Raw genomic sequence first — 23,194 nt, 5'->3', positions numbered from 1 at the left:
CAATTTCTCCTGATACTCTATATTTTTCTCTCTTTTATCCAACTCACTCACTTTCAAAACCTCCCTGCCACACCTAACCCTCCTAGCTCTCACCCATCTCTTACCTACTCTTAACTTTCCCTCAACCAGGTAGTGGTCAGACATACCTCCACCCTCCCCTCTCAGAACTCTCACATCCAACAATCTTCCTATTACATTCCTAGACACAACCACATAGTCCATCAAGGCTCTATCAACAACCCTTCCACCCTCCTGTCTCACCCATGTATACTTATAAATATCTTTCTTCTTAAACAGCGTATTCCCAATCATCATCTCTCGCTCAACACACATCGCTATCATTCGTTCCCCATTTTCATTTCTTCCAGGCACACCATGCATACCAACTACGCCTTCAACTGCTACATTTCCCACTCTAGCATTCAGATCTCCCATCATTACCACATTCACATTCGCTCCAAAACTCTGCAGACACTCATCAACATCATTTCAGAAAGACTCCCTCTCTTGTTCATCCCTTTCACTACCAGGCCCATATGCACTCACAAACACCTACAACTCACGTTCAAATTTCGCTTTCACCCACATCAGTCTCGATGACACCTCCTTCCATTCAATCACACACTGCTGTACTTCCGGACTCACTAACAAGGCCACACCTTCTCTTGCCCTTCCTCTATCAACACCTGACAATCTTCCATTCACACTTCCAAACATAGATTCCCCCTTCCCTTTCATCTTGGTTTCACTCAAAGCTAACACATCCAACTTTCTTCTCACCCCACGAAAAAAAAATATATATATATATATATATATATATATATATATATATATATATATATATATATATATATATATATATATATATATATTTAATGAGCTGGAAAAATACAGGAAAAACTTAGAACCTTGGGTATGTAATTCCCACAAGCACCTTCGAGCAAGGGTAGAAATAAGACACCCCCTCCTGCAATCAGGGTCTAAGGGTGGATGAAGGTAGAGAGAAGCAGAAATTAATTACCACGTGACAACTAATTGGAAATTATCACCCCAGGTTGCCTAAACTTGTAAAGGGTACCTGGGTATATAATTCCCAGAAGCAAAAAAAAAAAAAAAAAAGGCACCTAGCAGCAGAGGTAGAAGTAAAACACCCCAAACTACAAAGAGGGTTTAAGGGCGGGTGAAGGAGATTCGCAGCCCACGTAATTACCACGTGACGACCAATGAAGCAGTCGCTGGGAAATTATTACCCCACATTGCCTATCCAGGGTTAATACCTCTCAGTTAAAGTATCTGGCTGTCTAACAGAGTGGGTGTAAAACCTGAGATCATCGCATTGCTAAGGATCCCTTGTATGAGGCTAAGATTATAAGAAACTTTGTCTTCGGGATCCTAGTGTGACAACACGCAGCTAGCATATTACGAAAATAGAAAATTACTTCCTCTCTACTGCTCATTCGAGAATCTGGGGAGGTGGTGACTCAGTCGCTAGAGAGATGGGCTGCAGTCCTACCGGACTGAGGTTCAAATCCCCGCTGGGGCAGGAAACAGTTTAGGATTTGAATTTCATAAAATCAGACTTTACTGATCTACTAGATGACCCGCAGACATATAGTAAAAATACCCCAGTTAATACCAATACACCAGTCCTGTATCAGACGCTACTTGAATATGATCCCCGGTATTAACCCATTTGTGCCCAGTGTCCTAGACAGAGGATGGAACTAGGCATTTTCAAAGATTAATCAAGGAATAAACCACAGGAATATGGACTAATGAAGTTTGCTACTATGAGCCTATAGGCGGAGGGCGGTACGCTAAGTACACTTCCAGCAAAATTCCTCACAAAGGATCACTGGGTATTAATGGGTAAATATTACTAACGGCCACCAAGGGTGCTCAGACCCACCGTGCTTCCTCGGGTAGTACTTGCATATTAAGTATTATCTGACATTAAAGAAGTCAAAGTAGAAAAACCAACAGCAAATCGGCACGTAATAGAACGCACAAAAATTTGCAGGGTTAATTGTACTGAAGGGATTTATCTGCATAATAATTTTCTGTGTAGTTATAATTGAGATCGTCGAGGTTATGGTTCTGTCCAGCCCAGGGGAAATTGTGGGAAACATGGTTGGAATGATGATGATCGTGACGACAACAATAAGTACAAGAAAGATAATGATGATGGTGATGTGATGATGATGTTGACCGTAAGGATGATGATATTTCACAGTTCGGTGTCCTGAATATATATGTATACATATATATATTGCTAGTTTGATTAACCTGCCGCGTCCCAGTGCCATTTTAAAACGATCTGACATAATTCCACGGCCAGTGCCAGTGCCATTTTAAAATGGTTTAAAATAAAAAACTTCACTGTGACCGGATTTTTCAAGATTTGCGAGTAAAAACTGGCAGGCATGTAAGGCAACTGTTCCTCTACCATCCCCCAGGCTGTCAAGGCCATACACTCACACGCTACGCCCCTCACGCTCGCTCTGCCTCACTCTGCCTGTGTGCCTCACCCAGTGCTGTACATAATGAAGGCATTTTGTAAATATTTTCATGTAAGTGTAAGTTGTAAATATTTTCTTGTAAGTGTAAGGACTATATAGTGGTCAAGTTGTAAATACCTTCTTGTAAGTGCCAGGACTGTACGTAATGAAGTCAGGTTGTACCTATCTACAATAAAGTGTATGATAATGCATTCACAGTGAGAAAGACATGCAAATTGTGATGGATGCTGAAGTAATAAGTAATCAGAAAAGTGTACTGAACATTGCTATACCTTCCCAGTATAAATACCTGAGTAAACCTTACACAGAAAACGGCTTTCTCTCACGTACGTGGTGAGTGTGGGAGAGTGGCTATACCTGTACCCAAGTATGCAGGACTCGGTAAAACTGATTTCCGAGACTTGGTGAGCATTTCCATGGCAAAATTCGTTGTTTCCACATCAAAATCCCTAATTTTAGCCAAAAAAAAAAAAAGGTCGAAAAATGGCCGGCACTGTGGTGACCCACAGGGTTAAAAATAGCCTGCACGTGGCGGGTAAAAAAAAATAATTTTATATATATTTTGAAGGCGCTGATTTCATAAATAAGGTCAGAATTAGCATAGAACTATACTTTATAACACAATAGCCTGATCAAAAGGGTAATGGAATTTTTAAAAGTGCAGAACTGCTATAGAGTGAATTTCCTTTCTTGTGATTTATGGATGTAAGTAATATTAACACAGTCTCCTTGCAAACCCCATCAGTAGTCGGCCAGCATGTCTGTATCCCACCTCCCTTGATACTTTCTTTTCCACTGTCATTCTGTCCTGATACAACCTTTCTTCCTGTTCTTCACTTAATGGTCCAAAGTTTTCAGGAAAAAAAGGCTACATGATTATGTGGGAAATATACTCTGACACTAATATTGCACCTTAGTTTCTTGACGTTTCTGAGTAAAATTTCAATAAGGTGATGATATTTTTCAGCTGATCCAAGAAAATCTCATCCAGCTGCTGCAACCGAAATCCATGCATTTCTTTCAACTATTTTCACTAAGTTTTGGAACTGATGATCTTTCATCAGTAGCCTTATCTGAGAGCCATGAAATTTACCAGCTTCCACTCTTTCATCTGTTAAAGCAGGGAAATGTTAATCACGGATGTTTAAATCAGTTTCCTTCTTTATCTAAATCAAAGAGATGATTTTGCAGTTCCCTCCAGACCAGTGGAATCCTTTTTTTTTTTTTTTTTCCCTTGGTCCATTGCATCAGGTTTTCAACACAAAATCGGCTCAGTGAATGTGAGGTCTAAGGTTTGTCTTGATCAAAGAATTTCATTCCAAAATATGCGAGATATGCCTTTCTAACAAACTCTGATATTTTCCGTCCGCTGTTTTGGTGCAGCGAAACATTCGCAGGCATAACAAAAGATAACTAGGTCAAATCTACACTTTTTTCGGTTAGCTGCCATAGTTACGTTCTGTGAATGAAAAACAAATGAGCAATGAAGTAACATAAAGGGAAGTGAGCCAGTACATCAATTCACAGTAGTTAATAAAATTTGTAAAACTAGAATATAACAAACATATAATATATATAAAATATGTAGTTGCTATTTATAATATTAAAAAACAAACTAAATAGTTAACAGAATTATAAATATTAATAAGCAAATGTGTCATGCAACATCATGCTTTCCCAGTACAAAATGACATCCTATTTTGTGGCTAAACGTGACGTGCAAGGTAAAAACTGAAACCATTTTCGGAATCGGCGACCTCTAAGTACCAATGGTATATATTAGTCAGCAAAATTCATACAGGGTTGCGTTATTATCAAGTCTCTGACATTAAAGGATACCTCCTCTCACTGAAACACCTGTCATTACTGAGGTCTGACTTTCCACTTCAAAGTCATTCGGGTAATAATAATTCCTCATTCTTTTCAGGAAAACAATGGCGTATTTAGACAATACGCAGATATATCTCTTCTCGGGAGATGAGATCATTGTACTGGTGGTTCATTTTCTCTTAATATTTCAATTTCATCTTGCTTAGAATTTTTTCTCTCAACTCTCCCTGACATCACAATTATTATGATTGTTTGGCCGTCCCAAGGACAGGACTAGAAATGCCTTTGTTTCTGAGTTACTTAATTTAACCACGATTTTGTGTGTGTGTGTGTGTGTGTGTGTGTGTGTGTGTGTGTGTGTGTGTGTGTGTGTGTGTGTGTGTGTGTGTGACTCTGGTCATAGGCTTCACAGCCTGCTCCCAAGGCCCAGTAGTCCTCCTACATGCCATACACCTCCACATGTCACCACTTCGGCACTAACACCCACCGTTCATATCGAATACATGCTAGGGCTGTCTCGTATAGGACTGGTGTATTGGTATTAGCGGGGGTATTTTTACGACATGTTGGCGGGTCTACTGGTAGATCGATAAAGTCTGCTATTACGAAATTCATATCCATAAACTGCTCTCTCCCCCAGTAGAGATTGAAACCTGGGTCCGTTTGGACTGCAAGCCACCGCTCTACCGATTGAGCCACCTGTGCCACTCGTTAATCATATACCAGCCAGCACTGTGCCCCAAAACCAATGCAGTCCATAATAGTTCTCTCATATCACCATCATTTTTAGAGCCTCTTGGTAATATATATATATATATATATATATATATATATATATATATATATATATATATATATATATATATATATATATATATATATTTGTGGTAGGTGAGGGCGCTCACCATCCACTCACTCGATGTAATGTTGCTCTCAGGTGTCTGCCCTTTCCTCTCCATTCTTCTTTCCTTCCATTCTCTTCTGTCTTTCTTTCTTTCATTCTTTCCTTGTCCTTCTACCAACGGGTAACTTTACACTCCCTCTTCTGTCTTTCCTTCATTCTTTCCACTTTCTTCAGCCTGTGGGTGACTCTACACTGAGTGACAAGCCAAATGGTTTCCTTTGCACCAGGAAACCATTTACTATGCTGGGTGGTAACCATATAACCAAATTTTGGCGCCTGGTGGTTTAGTGGGAAATTATTGCGCTCCAATCGGATTGAGCCGGTGAAGGTTTATATCCAAGGGATGGTTGAGGTTGATTGCTTATGTAATGTCACTCAGGGATGAATGAGGGTGGTCACTCATCTTAAATGTCGGGACCAACTGCCTAGCCCCGGGCTCCTACGCTCCTCATGGGGCAATGTAGGATTGGATGATATATATATATATATATATATATACTGGTGAGAGAGAGAGAGAGAGAGAGAGAGAGAGTAAACTCTCAATTATCCATTGTCGCAAAATCCAGCTCGATGCAATATCTGTCGCATATTGCTTGGCTCTATCCAACAATATACGGCAGAATTTGGCAATATCCATTACTGAATCGGGAAACAGTTGGCAGTACTGAGTCTTTTTCGGAAGTAATGTGTATCAACTGGCTCAGACGCAGGACCCAGTTGGCCCGTGGGCAGACCCCACAGGACTGCAACACACGCCAGCCAATCACACTGCATTGTGGGAGCAGTCCACCTGACGTGCCAAGACAACCATCGACCCTCCTCCCCGTGCCTGGCTGGTCCCTGTAGTGCTGTGACATCCTTTGTGGCCTTTCTGTGCTTCATGCTCTAGTGATCCCTAGTTCTACGTAATGGCCGAGTTTGTGGCTTTTGTTGCAGTGCCAGCACTAGGTGAATATAATTATGATTATATTATGTGTTGTATTGCTGTACTATTAGTACACTCACAAGCACTAATTTCTACTCAGGGGTGCCCACTTCCTACCCTAGTATACCCAGGGAAGAGGGGAGGGGGAGAACGAAACTAGCTCCAATCACCTCCGTCCCAGCTCCCAACCCTCCCCCATACCCCTACCCGACTTCCTCCTCCCCCCCATACCCATACCCAGCTTCCCCGCACCCATCATTGTCAGCTGGCAGTTACATCTCAAGCTGACCTCATACTTAAAACTCCTAGCCACACTACTATTACAAAAACATTAAAACACTAGAATATGTAAAACCTCTATATTATACCTTTCAACACACTTCAGCAAGAAATTAAAACATTACAGGCGTTGTGGGAAGGTGGGGGCGCTCACCATCCACTCACTCGCTGTAGTGCTGCTTTGGGTGTCTGCCCTTTCCTCTCTTCCATCCTTCCTTTTCTGTCTTTCTTTCATTCATTCTTTCCTCTTCTTCTGCATACGGGTGACTTTACACTCCCTCTTCTGTCTCTCTTTCCTTTATTCTTTTCTTCCTTCTGCCTACACTGAGTGACAAGCCAAATGGTTTCCTGTACACTAAGAAACCATTTACTATGCTGGGTGGTAAACATCTAACCAAATTATGGCACCTAGTGGTTTTGTTTGTAATTAAGGTGCTCCAATCAGTTTGAGCCTGTGTAGGTTTATATCCAAGGTGTAGTTGGGGTTTATTGCTCACGTAATGCCATTCAGGGATGAGTGAGGCTGTTCACTCTCATAAATGTCAAGACCAACTTGCCTAGACCCGGTTTCCTACGCTTCTCTGTGGGGTGACATAGGAATGGATGATGGATGGATGGACAACGTTGACACTAAAACAATTTTGTAAACAAGTGGTACCAGGCACATCAAACGTCACCCACCAGCAGTTATTTTATTGCTGTTAAATACTGACTCCTTTCTGCCATTTTGCATCAGTGCACAATTATAATCGAAGGTAATGGCGCAAATGTTTTCAAGTTACGTCCTCTGAAACTCCGTGATTTTGCTTTTGACCTATCAAGGTCACTCAAGGTAAAAGGTCATGCTGCAAAAAATGAAAGCCCATATGAGTCTTCCTATATCTTGGTAATAGTATATATCTCTATATTCAACGAGTTTCAAGTTCACACAAAAATACACACACACACACACACACACACACACACACACACACACACACACACACACACACACACACACATTAACACACGCACTCATACACACACACACACACACACACACACACACACACATACACACACACACACACACACGCATATACACCCCCCCACACACACGCAAACACACACACACACGCATATACACCCCACACACACACACAAGCACGTACGTATGTTCTCTCTTTCTCTCTACATAATTATGCAACTGTTATTCTGTCACATTTAACTTCACTTCCTGTCTGTAATGCTAGCTCTAAAGCTGCCGCTGTATCTTTTTGAGTCTCTCTCTCAGTGTCTCTGTTTGTCTGTCACACACACGCGCGCAAAATTCATACACACACATACTCAAGCACTGAGAGAGAGAGAGAGAGAGAGAGAGAGAGAGAGAGAAAGAAAGCATGTGCACAGGTGTGTGCATGAGTGTGTGCTTCTCAGCGCGTGTGTATGCATGCGTGTTTTTGTTTGTGTGTAAGTATGCGTGCGTGTGTTTGCGTGTGCGTGCGTGCGCGTGTCCGTGTCTGTGTGTGTTTGTGTGTGGCTTTGTGTGTGTGTGTGTGTGTGTGTGTGTGTGTGTGTGTGTGTGTGTGTGTGTGTGTGTGTGTGTGTGTGTGTGTGTGTGTGTGTGTGTGTGTGTGTGTGTGTGTGTGTGTATTCCCAAGCATTGCAATCAACGGATGATATACATCGGTTCAGTCAGGAGGCGGTTCACGTGAACCCGAGAGCAAAAGCAGAAGGTATTTAATAGGCTGTCTTCATGAAATGTAAAAGTGGATCAGCAATAATAGATGTGGATAACGTGAAGATTGTAACAACCTTGAAATCTGTCCCTGCTGTATCTATGAAAATCGTGGCCAGTAACACCGTGAAGCTAGTTTTTCCAAACAACGACGCAAAGATCCCAGCCGTTGAAGCTCTGGAAAAAACACAGAATTTGAACACGTATGAGTTCACATATGAGAAAAAAGTGAGTCCTAAGATGGCTGTGACTTACGTACCGGCCTCGATCGAAGATTCTGTCGTTATTCAATCTGTCATGGAAAAGAACGCTAACATTACCGATCTCATAGACGAAGACAATGAAGTAATGGTTTTGTTCACTAAACCTAGTGTCCAGGGCTTCAAAACTGTTGTTTTGGAAGCATCACCTCGCACTGGAAATGCAGTCATGAAAAACGGAAGACACATTTATATGCACATGTCCTGATGTAATGTGTGTGACCATTACTGGGCGGTGAGGTGAGGCAAATATTCACAGTACGGAGACAAAACGGAGAAGTGTGCTCAGCCCAAACCTAAATGTGTGTACTGCGCAGGAGAACACAAGTCGAAACATTGCACCTCAAAAAGTAACTTGAAATGCTGCCACTGCGCAGAAGCCACCAGGCCAGACACATCACACGGTCTTTGACAGAAAATGCCCAGCATTTCTATCAGCTAGAAACCTAGTTATCCATCGCACAATGAGATGCAAAGATTACGAGGACACTAGTTTAAAACACTAAGATCAGAAGTCAGTGAAAATCGATTCACATATAAAACAATTTCGCAAGAATGCTTATTATCAGACCATCAGTCATCAATATGTTGCAACATAGGAGGAATCTTTCCCAGGTAAAAAACACTATAAAATAAACATGTTAGGTGAAATACCGAAGACATACAATGCGATTTTTGTGTGTTGCACATAATCCCACTTACATCAAGATATAAAAGATGGAGAAGTACAAATGAGAGGTTTCAACTGTTTCGAGGAGATCGTGTAACAGGAAGGAAGAAAGGAGGGGTGATAGTGTACGTAAGAGAGGACTGGTCACAACACACGAAAATATTAGCCGCAGGCTCCGACGGAGAAACAGAGTACGTATTACTGCATATAGAACGACTGAAAACTCTCATAGTCACCGTCTACAGACTACCAGGATGGTTCCAACAGAGCATTCTGCGGTTCACAAACTTCGTAACGGAAGAGGTACGCAGATTAGGGACACCAGAACCCACAACAGTTCTAAACGGTGACACCAATCTTCCAATCATTAACTGGGATACCATGGCCGTATACGGGAGAACTACCATCGACAGGCTACAAGCTACACTCCACAACATTAATGAACATGCCGATCCAGTTTCTACCGAAACAGCTGATAAAGGAGCCTACAAGTGGAGATAATATCTTAGGCCTGGTGTTTACCAGCAACGAAAAGTTGAGAAACATGGTGAGGACTGAGAATACTATTCTATCAGATCACAGACTAGTGATAGTGGTAATCACATTGAGCGACCTCAAGACGGTGGATGATACCCATAGGCTCCAGTCATTTGCAGAACTAAATTTCTTTCATAATGGAGTCGATTGGAACGCCATCAACAACAAAGTATCCAATATTGACTGGAAATCGAAACTGGAGAACGAATCCAGCAACGAGGTGATCGAGTGTATTCTCTCCATATTGATCAGCATTTGCACTTCCCTTATCCCTCAGAAGTAGCGGCGACTTAGGATAATTCCTCATAATCGGAGGAGTTTGAAGAAAAAAAGGACGAGACTGGTTACACAAATGACATCTGTTACACGAAAAAAACGCCAGAATATGATGAACAGACTTACTGCTATCGAAAAGTAACCGACAGAATCGCATATAAATGAACTACAGAGGAACAACATGCAGTCGAAACGACCAAGATTAATCCGGAATACATCTACTTTTATGCAAGATCGAAAGTGGACATTAGAAGCCCCATTGGACTCATTACATGGAAGGAAAAGCATATCACAGATCCTAAAGAAATTGCAGATGCCCTGGATGAACAATATGTCTCAGTTTATAACAAATCCCTCCGCAACACGACTGCTAATCAACCATCGCAGAATAGTGAAGGCCTAAAACTGGAAGACATCAAGTTCGACACTGATGATATAGAGTGAGTATTGCTCCAACAGACACGTACTCAACAGCAGGGCCAAATATGGTCCCAGCTGTGCTCCTGAAAAAGTGTGCACACACCCCTTCTACTCCACTGTACATTTTGTGGCGAACGTCATTGGACACGGGTCAGATCCCTGCACAACTAAAACATGGCTTAGTCACACTGATATTTAAAGGTGAAGACAGAACGGCAGCCAAAAATTCTAGCCCAGCTGGAAAAACTTCTCACATTATTAAAGTACTTGAGAGGGTCTTGGTAAAGGGAATGGTGGAATACATGAAAAAGAATGCATTATTTAATGAGGGTCAACACGGATTTAGACAAGGAAGGTCTTGTTTATCGCAACTTTTGCAGCAAGGAATGGATATACTCAGATACTTGGCGAAAGAAATTGGAGCAGTAGTCGTGTACTTCGACTTCACCAAAGCTTTTGATAAGGTCGATCAACCGATCCTCATAGAAAAACTGGAGCGTATCGGAATAAGGGGAAGAATCACCCGCTGGATACACAACTTTTTTATGGGAAGAACTCAGTCAATAGTAGTTCAAGGAGTAGAATCAAGGATATCTGAGGTAACGAGTGGAGTTGTTCAAAGGTCTGTTATAGGACTATTCCTTTTATCTTATATTCATCAGAGATATAGATGTCAACGTGAACTACTGCAAGGCTACTTCCTTTGCAGACGACACCCGCATTACAGGAGCAATTATGGCGGTAGAAGACTGTAAACTGGTACAAAATTATCTGAGTGGGCCGAAAGTAACACTATGGAGTTTAACAGTTCAAAGTTTGAACTGATGAGTTACAGACACCCTAAGATCGAACACATCATCAATAAATACAGGGCTCCAGTTGGTGCAATTATCAAACAACAAACTAATGTATAGGAACTTAGAATCACCCTCAGTGATGACGCCACTTTCTCTCAGCATATAATCAGCTCTACAGGGAAAACGAGACAACAAATCTGATGGATACTGCAGACATTTAAGACCAGGGAACCACGAACGATGCTGAATTTTTATGTCTTTAGTATTGCCACTGCTTGAGTACTGCTGCCAACTCTGGTGTCCAACAAACACTGGACAGATTAGAATAATTGAAGCAGTGAAATGTACATTCACATCCAGAATAGAAGGACTAGACAACATCAAGTACTAGCAAAGGTTGCGTCAACTGAATCTGTACTCTTTGGAGAGACAGCGAGAACGGTACATTATAATTTACGTATGAAAGATCATCAACGGCCTGGTCCCCAACCTAGAGTTAATTGACGCCATAAGAACCAATAACAATGCTAGACGCAGAGTCTTTTGTATGATACCACCCATTGCTGGCTCGTGAAGAAAAATCCAATCAATGAAAGAAAGTTCCATTGCCGTGTACGGACCCAAACTTTACAATAGGCTACCAAAGCATTTACGACAACCTGCAGGTACACTGGAAACATTCAAGAACTGTTTAGACAAGTTCCTCAAAACAGTACCGGACCACCCACAGCTTCCACATTACCATTCAACTACGGACGGCAAAAGCTTACTGCATCACCTCAACCACAACAAATGAGGGCAGTGCTCCGCATGGCCCTGGCTCAGGAATTGGGCTGAACTGCATTTCAGGACATATCAGGTGTGTGTGTGTGTGTGTGTGTGTGTGTTAGATGAGTATATCCAGCATACTGATGCATACTCCAGAGTTGATCTGAAGAATGATGCTATTATCTCTCAGCATGTCTTCATTTACATGTGTGAATGTTACTCTCCTGTTGCCAAGCAGTGTATATAAGTTCTACCTTCTCACTGATGTGGTCAGCAGGAGATAGTCTGTCCTAGGTCCTTCTCCTTTTCTGATATGTGTAGGGTTGACCTACCTAACTTATAATCCCAATCTGGTCTTTTTTCACTTTTACCAACCTTAATTACATGACACTTGTCAACATTAAATTCCATTTGCCATTTATTGCTCCATTCATGAAGTTTATCTAATTCTCCTTGTAGCTCTCTGGAAAGATCTGTGTTAGTAATTTTCCATTTCTACTTTTGCATCATTAGAAAACATATTTAGATAGCTTCCATTTCCAGTGTTACTATGTCGTTTATATATACTAAAAACATTATTAGTTCAACTAGTCACTTCCCTCCATGATGAGTAATTTCCCTTTAATACTATTCTTATATTCATTTTTTTTTTTTTTAAGAAAATCCTGCATCCAACAGTATAGGTTGCCTTGCATACCTCCTTAATGGTACAGTTTCCATAAAAGTCTTTGATGTGCTACCCTGTCAAATGCTTTCTTGAAAATCTTAATACATACTGTTCACCCATCCTTCTCTTTTCTGCAGTGTTTCTGTAACTCTATCATAGTAGCTTAATACATTAGTAATACATGATTTTCACTTTCTAAAACCGAACTGCCTTTCTGTTATCATACTGTGTTCTTCAAAATAGTTTACCCACCCATCCTTCTCTTCTCTGTAACGTTTCTGTAACTCTATCATAGTAGCTTAATACATTAGTAATACATGATTTCACTTTCTAAAACCGAACTGCCTTTCTGCTATCGTACTTTGTTTCTCAAAATAGTTTACCAAAATTTTTCCTATTAGCTTTTCTAGTATCTTACAACACTGGTAAGTGACACTGGTCGGTAGTTGAGTGGATTCTGTCTGTTCTCATTCTTGAACAGGCTGGGGCTATTTTGAGCCTGTTTGTGGTGAACCATTCGTGTAGTGTGCTGAGGTAAGGTTGGAGGATGTGTGCAGCTGTGTTTGCGTTTTGGTGTGTACATGTAAGTGTTATATCATCTGTGTAGGAAGCTATGTGTATCTGTGGTGTGTGGGTATATAATGCATGTATTGGTTAAAGAGTGTAGGGGACAAAACAGATCCTTGGGGGACTCTATTTGTGAGGTTTCTGATGTTCGAAGACTGACCAGCAAATGTTACACGTGCACATCTGCCTGCTAAGTAGTTTGCCAACCAAATTTTGTGCTATTGTGTATGGTTGCGTTATTTTGTTTCTGAGGTTGTGGCGGGGGATGGCATCAAAAGCTTTGCTGATCTCTAGTGCGACTAGAAGTATTATGTGTGGTTGCCTAACTGAATTCATGCCATCAAAAACTCTGTGTAAGGTCTCTAAGAAGAGTGGTTGTGGAGTGTAGTGGCCTAAAGCCATGCAGTGATTGGGCTAGGGGGATGTGAGGTGTAACTAGTTGTAACACCAGTCGTTCAGTGACTTTAGAGAGGGGTGCAGAGGAGTGTGATGGGGCGGTGTGAGGAAGGTAACATGGTGTCTTTGTTGGGTTTAGGGATAGTGATGATAATACCATGAATCCGGATGTTGGGTATTATGTTGTGTGAGTAGCTGTAGTTTGATATGTTGGTGAGTTCTTGTATGCCTTGTGGTCCAAGGTGTTTAAGGTGAATGTTGCTTATGCTGTTTGGTCCACAGGAGGGTTGAGAGTTGTGGTAGAGGCGTCCGGAGCTCGTTTGCTCTCCCACTCCCATCTTCACTGGGTATACAGTGGAAAGAAGGGGGCACCCCAGAGTAGAAATTAATGCTTGTCAGTGTACTTTATCAATATTGTATTGTATTTTATACTTGCTCTTAATCTTTTACTCATGGCAGAGCTTTTCGGATAGAGAACTGAGAAGGATAGTAACACAATATCCTATTTGATGCCGAATGTTGAGCTGATGGGGGATATTATGCAATTTCCGGAATTTCACTTAATCCAGTGGACGGTGTGGCTGAATTACGTGGATAATTAAGTGTTCACACACACACACACATACATATATATATATATATATATATATATATATATATATATATATATATATATATATATATATATATATATATATATGTTCATTCTTAGATCTTTAATGGAAAAGTTTCTACAGAAGGGAAAGAAGTTGTATGCGGCTTTCATGGATTTGGAGAAAGCATATTACAGGGTGGATAGATAAGGATTGTGGAAAGTGTTAAGAATATATGGAGTAGATGGGAAGTTGTTGAATGCTGTGAAGAGTATGTACGATGGTGCGAAGGCTGCAGTGCGTGTGGATGATGAACTAAGTGAATTTTTCTCATTGAAAGTTGGGTTGAAACAGGGATGTGTCATGTCTCCATGGTTGTTCAATCTTTACATGGATGGGGTAATAAAAGAGGTACAAGGTAGGGTAGTGGATGTTGGAGTGGCCCCGGTGAGAGAGGATAGTGTTTGGAAACTCCCTGTACTGTTGTTTGCAGATGATACTGTGTTGTTGAATAAAGACGAAGGGGAGCTGCAAGGCTTGGTGGATGAGTTTGGGAGAGTGTGTAAGAAACGGAATCTAAAGGTGAATGTAGGGAAGAGTAAAGTGATGGTCTTTGAGAGAGGTGAAGTCAGTGAATGTACAGCGAGGTTGAATGGTGAGGAATTGGAAAATGTGAGTACGTTTAAGTACTTGGGTAGTGTGATGAGTAAGGATGGAGGTTTGGAGGGTGAAGTGCGTGAAAGCGTACAGCAGGGAAGAAAGGTTGCTGGTTCTTTGAAAGCAGTGATAAGAAACAGGGAAGTGAGCATGGAAGTGAAAAAGTTACTACATGACAGTATTGTGATACCAACTCTAACGTATGGAAGTGAAGCTTGGACGTTGTTGGAAGGACACAAGTCAAGAGTGAGAGCAGTGGAAATAAGCTATTTAAGAGGAACCTGTGGAGTCACATGGAGAGACAGGCTGACGAATGAGGATATGAAGAAGCGTTGTGGTGTGGATGTGGATGTGATAGGAAGCGTTATGAGGAACACACTGAGGTGGTTTGGCCATGTGGAGAGGATGGAGGGTAAAAGACTGACGAAGAGAGTGTATGTGAGTGAGGTGGAGGGGGGAAGAGGGAGGGGGAGGCCGAGGATGAGATGGAGGGATAGGGTGGAGAGGTATATGAGAGAAGGGGATGTGAGGTGGAAGCAGGGCAGTGAGATGGCGGGGGACAGGGCGACTTGGAGGCGATTTGTTTGTGGCCACCCCAAACGGGATTGAGGCGTCTGGCAATATATATATATATATATATATATATATATATATATATATATATATATATATATATATATATAGATATATATATATATATATATATATATATATATATATATATATATATATATATATATATATATATATATATATTAAATTATGTGAGAAAAAATTAGTGTTAAGAAGAGAGATTTCTAAGTTAGGTAGTCCAGGAGCATCTCCATGGCTCTCGACGTTTACCATAGGATTCGGTATGAGTCAGAGTTGCCAGAGTTGACTTGTTTTTCTTTACGTTTGTTCGTTTTTTGTCATGACTTGGTCTTCCCCCGATTTGAATATAGACACAATTCTTTCTACTGTTTTGCAATCACTGGTCCAGTGCCCTTGGTATCTATGATGCCTACAGTAAGGACCAAATCCTTGTGTCTTTTGTTTGTCCTCTTTTGCCTTGATAAAGCATTCATACATTGTGTGTCCTGGTTTTGCACAATAATTACATAGAATGGACTTATCCCTTGACTGTGACCTACGATGTGATTTCCCATAAAAAGTGTTGTTTATGGCGCGAGACCTGCTCGGGCTGCGCGAAAACTTATGAAACTGCCTGTAGCCTGGCATCAGTGATCGAGGTCTTGTCATGTTTGGTTGTTTGGTTTGCCTGCTTTCGGGTCGCGATCGATTTTGTTCTCTGTTTGGGGTCGGTGTAGATGTTTTCACAGCTGATACTGTCTCAGGTACCCTCATTCTACCAGAATGTGCATGTGTGTCGACCATACCTGCTTTACTGCACTGCATCTCTACCTCGTTCATTAAGTTTAGCAAGCACATTCCTGGGGTGTACGCGATCGTCTTGGCGATTTTAAGGGTCCTATCAGGTAATTTACACAAGGCAGCTACATAACCAATGATGTCCACAACGAGGTCTGGGGACATCTTTCCATCATCTGTTATCCAATTTGAATTTTCCAAAGTAACTAACAATGTTCTTTTGATTGTGGAGACATCAGCAGTTATTTCACAGAGCACATGATTTGTAGTGTGCTCCCTTACAAGATCTACAATTTTATGTAATTTTGGAATTATACCTGGCAAGAAGTTCATACCTCCAGAAAATTTCTTCAAAAATTCAGTTTTAAATTCATCATATGTCCTAGCCCTATGGAGCTTGTCGGAGCGAAGCAAATTGCTTGCTGGACATCTTTCCTGGCTTATGCAAGATGAAAAAATAGCAATTTTCTCTTGTTCATCTAGTATGTGGCGCTTGATGAACATTTGTTCGCACTGACTGACTAATGAAATGACATCAATGCGATATTTGTCTGTGCCAGAGAATTTTGGGGCAGTTTTATCCTCATGATACACAAACACTTGAGATGTGGTTGTTAGATCAGCAGTATTTGTTTCTTGATTCATTTTCACTCTTTGCTTTGTTAATTCAACTTGGACGTGTTTATCGGTGTGTGAGGGAATGGTGGAATATGTACGACCAGACCGGTGAACCCTGTTAAGTATATTGGCATACGTGGGCAAGTCAGCGACAAAGTCCGCACTTGCTACGTCAGAGGGGATTTCCCACTCATCATCTGAAACTGCCGTATTTGTTTCTTGATCTTTAGTGTGTGGTGAGGTTTATACAAGGGGTGGGTTGCCTTGGGGCTCTCTTAATTGTGAGCCTGTTGTTGTGGCAAATTGTGTGTCATCTGGTGTGTTGCCTTGGTGCTCTCTTAATTGTGAGTCTGTTGTTGTGGCAAATTGTGTGTCATCTGGTATTAACGTGGGTGGTGGCGAAAATATTCCTGTCATTAAGATATGGTGTTATGAAATACGCCTCTTGTTTATTTATGTCCTAACAAAATAGATGAGTAAATAAGTTGAAATAAATGATAGATAGTGACTGTATAAGTGTATATATGGAAATAAGTAAAAAAAGTTGAATATAGCTAATTCTAGCACTGAGAAAAAATGAGTAAGTATAATTTTACCCACTTGATACAGATCGTAGAGGTGTGTAGATACAAAAGTCGATCTCGGAAGAAAAATACAGGTTTGATTGAAGATCTCTTGATAATTCTAGTGCTGTGTTGATGGACAATATTACTCAGGAAATTCCATGGCCTGGTGCTTGTGGTGGTTAACAGCTGTCCCAGGCAAACCTCAGCATAGAATGTCGAATTTCCAACTTAACTGTGAAAATAAATGAGTATGAATAGGAGCTATGTGAATAATGAGTAATGAGTAGTGGGTGAGAGGTGCCTGGTGTCAGTCACACGTTGCTTGGCATGGCAGACTCGCGTTGTGATGTCACCTCAGCACATGGTGACGTCAGCTTCCCACACTGGTAGCTGTGGTGAGTAAATGAGTAGCGATGAGTAACTTGAGTGAAGATGAGTGAGTAAGATGAGTTGTGAATATGGACTTGGTATTTGCTTCGTCGTCTTGACCTCTTGACTCCTGTGTCAGCAGTGGGGGTTGGGTGGATGTAGCAGAGAGAGGAGGGTGAGGTCTGGTGGTTATGAGGTATGAGTCGTGTCTCACTCTTCGTTTGTTTGTTTTGTTTTTCTTTGTCGATGTTTTCTCGGTCCTTTTCTCTTGTGATTTACTCGTTGTAGGATGAAGACTGCCGCTACTTGTAGGTGCGTGTAGAAGATTATACAGACGACTCGTAGAGTTGTTACTTGTAGTTGATTGTAGATGGTTGTAGTTCGCTGGTTCGTCATAGAAGTTGCAAGATTGTTTGTATCAATATATTGTTAAACTACTTGCAAGGCGTCCTGTGACCTCTTCACCTCTACATCAGCGTGATGATTGGGGAGACGGAGGGGGCTAGTTTGAGAGAACTGTCAGGAGCTGGTTGTAAGTTGTTGGTTGTGAGAGGTATTCTTGTTTTCAATCTTGATATTTTGTAGGAATTCACTGTTGATTCGTAGACGAGGTTCGTATACGTTCGCTGCTACCAAATGTCATAAATGACTTTGTAGTTACTTGTAGAGAAGTTATATATATTAGACTTGTGGACGAGCGGTTGTTATACTTGAGTAGCTTTGTAAGTAGATAATCTTCTTTCCCATTTGTCATTCAATGACAAGGAGAGGTAAAGAATAGTATGGAACTATTTTTATTTGTCTTGGAAATATTAACCCCTACACCGCGGGCATGTTTACCGATGTTTTGCCTGTGCCCCGGGGTTATTCGGGCTCCGACAGACTCTCAAAAAATATTTGCCAAAAATCAGTTATTAGTCCTAGAATATTAAAATTATATATGCTTATGGCACATACCTTCAGCTTTCTCCTGGAATGTTTGTTGAGCCTTCGTCAGTTACCGTAGGACTTGTGGAGACCTCTGAAGTTGGGTAACGAAGTCTCCACTTTACACTTCCCGACAACCCGTAATATGATTACCACAGCCAGATATAAACACTATAAATACTACTCTATGATTTTCAAGTAGTTTGGGATCCATACTCCAAAAAAAAAAAACACTGTGAAAGCAATGAAAATTATGAGCGCGTCTGACCGCCGCACTTCCGCTAGTTCGCTCTTGGTACTCTGTCATTTATTATTCATAAAACCCCTCACACTTTATATTTCTATAACTACATAACACTTATATATATCTACAGTCTTTATCCATAAGTTTCCTTCAGTAGTATTAGTTTATTGCCACTGTAGGGATTCAATTTCTTTCAGTAAAATACGTAGCATTCACTTTCTCGTCCTGTATACTGGCATTGAGAGTGAATGTCACTTTCATCTTCACTCTCATAACTCATAGTATTCAGACATGCTATAGTGAAACTTTCACTTTCATTACTCCTAGGGTATATACTCGTATTCTTATAATACTACTCATTTACATTTCTATTTACGTTCTCTATTTTCTATTTTATTTACACTGTGTTATGCACTGTCACTTGAAGTAACTTATAAAACTATTTTCCATTGTTCACGTATATTTACATTCATTACTTTCGCTTGCTGTTTACACATTATTTACACATTATTTACAATTCCACTTGCACTGTTTTACTCAATAGAAAGATCGTAGTCACTCTTTTATCAATTGTCAGCCCTTTACCTCTTTCCACACGAGGTTTAGTAGGGGGTAAAGGTCACAGGGCCCTTGCATGGGGGTGAAAAAAAGGCCCTGAAGTCAGCAAGAGGATGAGCCATACCTCCTCTTCGGAATCTGAGAGAGAACTGCTAGGAGGGCCGGCCGGGGTTGAGGCCTACTTTAGGGTTATTCAGCACTACCAACGTAGCTCTTGAAACAGCTAAGTCTAGCACTGATATGATTGGCAGGAAATCTAGACAATACATTATAAATTTGGTAGTTCCAGGTGAATGTAAATATCACTTAGGCTTCTCCCTTCCCTCCTTACATGTAAATTTATTACGAAAATAGATTAGAGGCCTACTTAGGAGATATATAATCAGAGCTACCAATGTTAAATCTTGAAACAGCTTTGTGTAGCACTGATATGATTGGCAGGAAATCTAGACAATACATTATAAATTAGGTAGTTCCAGGTGAATGTAAATATCACTTAGGCTTCTCCCTTCCCTCCTTACATGTATATTTATTACGAAAATAGATTATACGGCATATTTCAAGGGGAAAAAAACAGCGAAAATTAGCGAACGAGTGCACGTGAGGTGTTGTCAGGTGATAATTAGCCAATTCCGGGTGTATGGCATTCTCACTTACCTTATTTCTTTCTTGTATATATTATTTGGTATAAGAATACGACATAGGGCTTATTTCAATGGCTGAAATCAGCATGGCCGGGCAGGCGAGAGGATAGGGTAATGGAGGGGGGGTAGGGAGGGGAGTCAAGAACGGGGAGAAATGGCTAAATTGTCAACAATGGATGGGAGTCCAGATGAGATTAGGAGTGCTGACTAGTGTTGGACATCGGCAGTACTGATAGATGATACAAGCCCCCACTTGGAAGCCCGGGTGAATTCAAAATAACACAGAATCACAAAAGCGACGCCCCGCGGTATGATCCCTTGCTCCCAAGCGTCACGAAAGTGACGCCCCGCGGTTAAGGGGTTAACAAGTCTCTCACACAGAGCAAAGTATAAAGTAGAGTCCCGGGAGCTATTTCCCTGTCTCGCTCTCTCTGTCTCTCTCTCAAGTTGCTAAGCCCTTCTCCCTGCGACCTGTCTGTTCTATGGCTAGCTTCCTTCTGAGCTCTCCTAAATTCTGGTGAAACAGGAGACGTATCAGGTGTGTTCCCTGTGATTGGAAAGTTCTAGAAGCCTGTGTGTGAGTATGTGTGTATGTGTGTGTATGGTCAACAAGGCTTTGTTCAACTGGTGAATTGCTGACAACTAACTGACTGGCTACTTCATAATCTGTCGTCAGGTTTTCCTCAGTGTAACTTGCAAGATCATTTTCCATTCCCAGGCTCGCATAGAGCTGTCTATCTATCTATTTATCTATCTATTATGATTTGTAATTATAATATGGACTCATAACAGCTGGTTCTTTGAAAGCAGTGATAAGAAACAGGGAAGTGAGCATGGAAGTGAAAAAGTTACTACATGACAGTATTGTGATACCAAATCTAACGTACGGAAGTGAAGCTTGGACATTGTTGGAAGGACACAAGTTAAGAGTGAGAGCAGTGGAAATGAGTTATTTAAGTGGAGCCTGTGGAGTCACATGGAGAGACAGGCTGACGAATGAGGATATAAAGGAGCGTTGTGGTGTGGATGTGGATGTGATAGGAAGCGTTATGAGGAACACACTGAGGTGGTTTGGCCATGTGGAGAGGATGGAGGGTGAAAGACTGACGAAGAGAGTGTATGTGAGTGAGGTGGAGGGGGGAAGAGGGAGGGGGAGGCCGAGGATGAGATGGAGGGATGGGGTGGAGAGGTATATGAGAGAGGGGGGTGTGAGTTGGGAGCAGGGCAGTGAGATAATGGGGGACAGGGCGACTTGGAGGCGATTTGTTTGTGGCCACCCCAAACGGGATTGAGGCGTCTGGCAATATATATATATATATATATATATATATATATATATATATATATATATATATATATATATATATATATATATATATATATCTGTCTGTCTCTGTCTCTCTGTCTGTCTGTCTCTCTCTCTCTCTCTCTCTCTCTCTCCCTCTATATATATATATATATATATATATATATATATATATATATATTAAATTATGTGAGAAAAAAATAGTGTTAAGAAGAGAGATTACCAAGTTAGGTAGTCGAGGAGCATCTCCATGGCTCTCGACGTTTACCATAGGATTCGGTGTGAGTCATAGTTGCCAGTTTGCCGCTGTTTGTGAGCGTAGTTATTTCGTAAGTTATGCATTAATTTCTGTGCTCATTTGCTCAATAATGTTTTATTTATGTGACTACTTGTTAATTATGTAATTTAAGTTCACATGGTAAATGATTTACAGTGTTGTATAATGTAAGAAGACTATATAGTCATGTTTTGGTTGTCCCCGAGTTGGTAACTGTTAGCTGTTACCTCATCGAGTTTGTGCTAGATGTTTCTCGAGTAATGCAAGCTTATATAAGGATGGGGAACTGACTATTTCAAGTTTAGTCTGTTTTCAATTCAGTTTGAGTGTAGTGCAGTGTCAGGGTAGTGAAGTGTGTATATTTTCGGTATTTGTGAAAACCGTGAAGTGTTGTTAAGCATCAAGTGTAATAACAGTGAAGTGCTGTAAAGCATTAAGTGCAATTGTGGTTAGTAAAGCTTGTATAGCTCCCCTGCTTGTGAAAACAGTGAAGTGAAGTTGGAAAGCATCAAGTGTAATTAGTTGGAAAAATAAAGACAGTGAACTTAAGAAGCCAGTGTTTAGTTACGACACATGAGGTGATCCTGTGTACTGTACACCTAAAGGTTGCCTCTAGGAAGAACATCTCACTGGGCAACGTCCTTCCTATACTGTACTACTGCTGTTGGAGCCTGTGGCAGTGTGGGACGGGGACGTAAGACTGGTGTCAGGAGTGGGATGATTTAAGTGCTGCAGTGAGTCTAACTTTCAACATGGAGCAAGAAGGTGTCCAGACAAGTGGCCAAACTAGGTAGGAAGAGGCATCACTGGGTGGAATTATGAAACTACTACAATCACAATTACAGGCAGAGAATGAAAGATAGAAAAAACTCCAAGCACAATTACAGGCTCAAAGTGAAGAACAGAAAGAGCTCAGGAACGAAATCAAAGAACAATTACGGGCACAGAATGAGGCACAGAAAGAACGATATGAACAGCTTAACCCGCCCCGTCCCGACGACGTATGGGTACGTTGCAACGATTTGCATTTGCCAGTCCCGGCGACGTACCAGTACGTCGTGCAATTGCAAGGTACCTAATTTGCACAATTTTCAATTTTCGCACGTGATTTTTCGTATGTATACACGGGACACCTTCCTCTATTCCTGTACAAGATACCAAGCAGGGGCAATGCCTTACACTGCATAACCTCCCCCCTCCCCCCCTCACGCCATTGTCTTGGCAAAGGACCTGTTACCAGTGACCTGGCTAGTAAAGTTATTCAGGGCCAGAGTGATTCCCCAATCGATGACAATGTGGAGGACAATGTTTACATAGCATTAGAAGAAGAAACAGCCAGAAATAATGATCAGGTAGTGTGGCAAAAATAGGTCAGGTATGGTGATTAGTTAGTGAGTGAAACAATGCTTATAATGCCTTTATTACTGCTTGAAAACCAATATACTGTCATACTACATATACATTCGTACCAAGTAAATAAATAAATACCGTTTATGAGTGGATAAAATAGTTACCCTCCCATAGAACTCGTT

The sequence above is a fragment of the Coenobita brevimanus genome, chromosome 53 (genome assembly GCF_032717465.1).
Source record: "Coenobita brevimanus isolate Jiangsu-jjx chromosome 53, ASM3271746v2, whole genome shotgun sequence".
Lineage (NCBI taxonomy): Eukaryota > Metazoa > Arthropoda > Malacostraca > Decapoda > Coenobitidae > Coenobita > Coenobita brevimanus.
Note: the sequence above shows the minus strand (reverse complement) of the source record.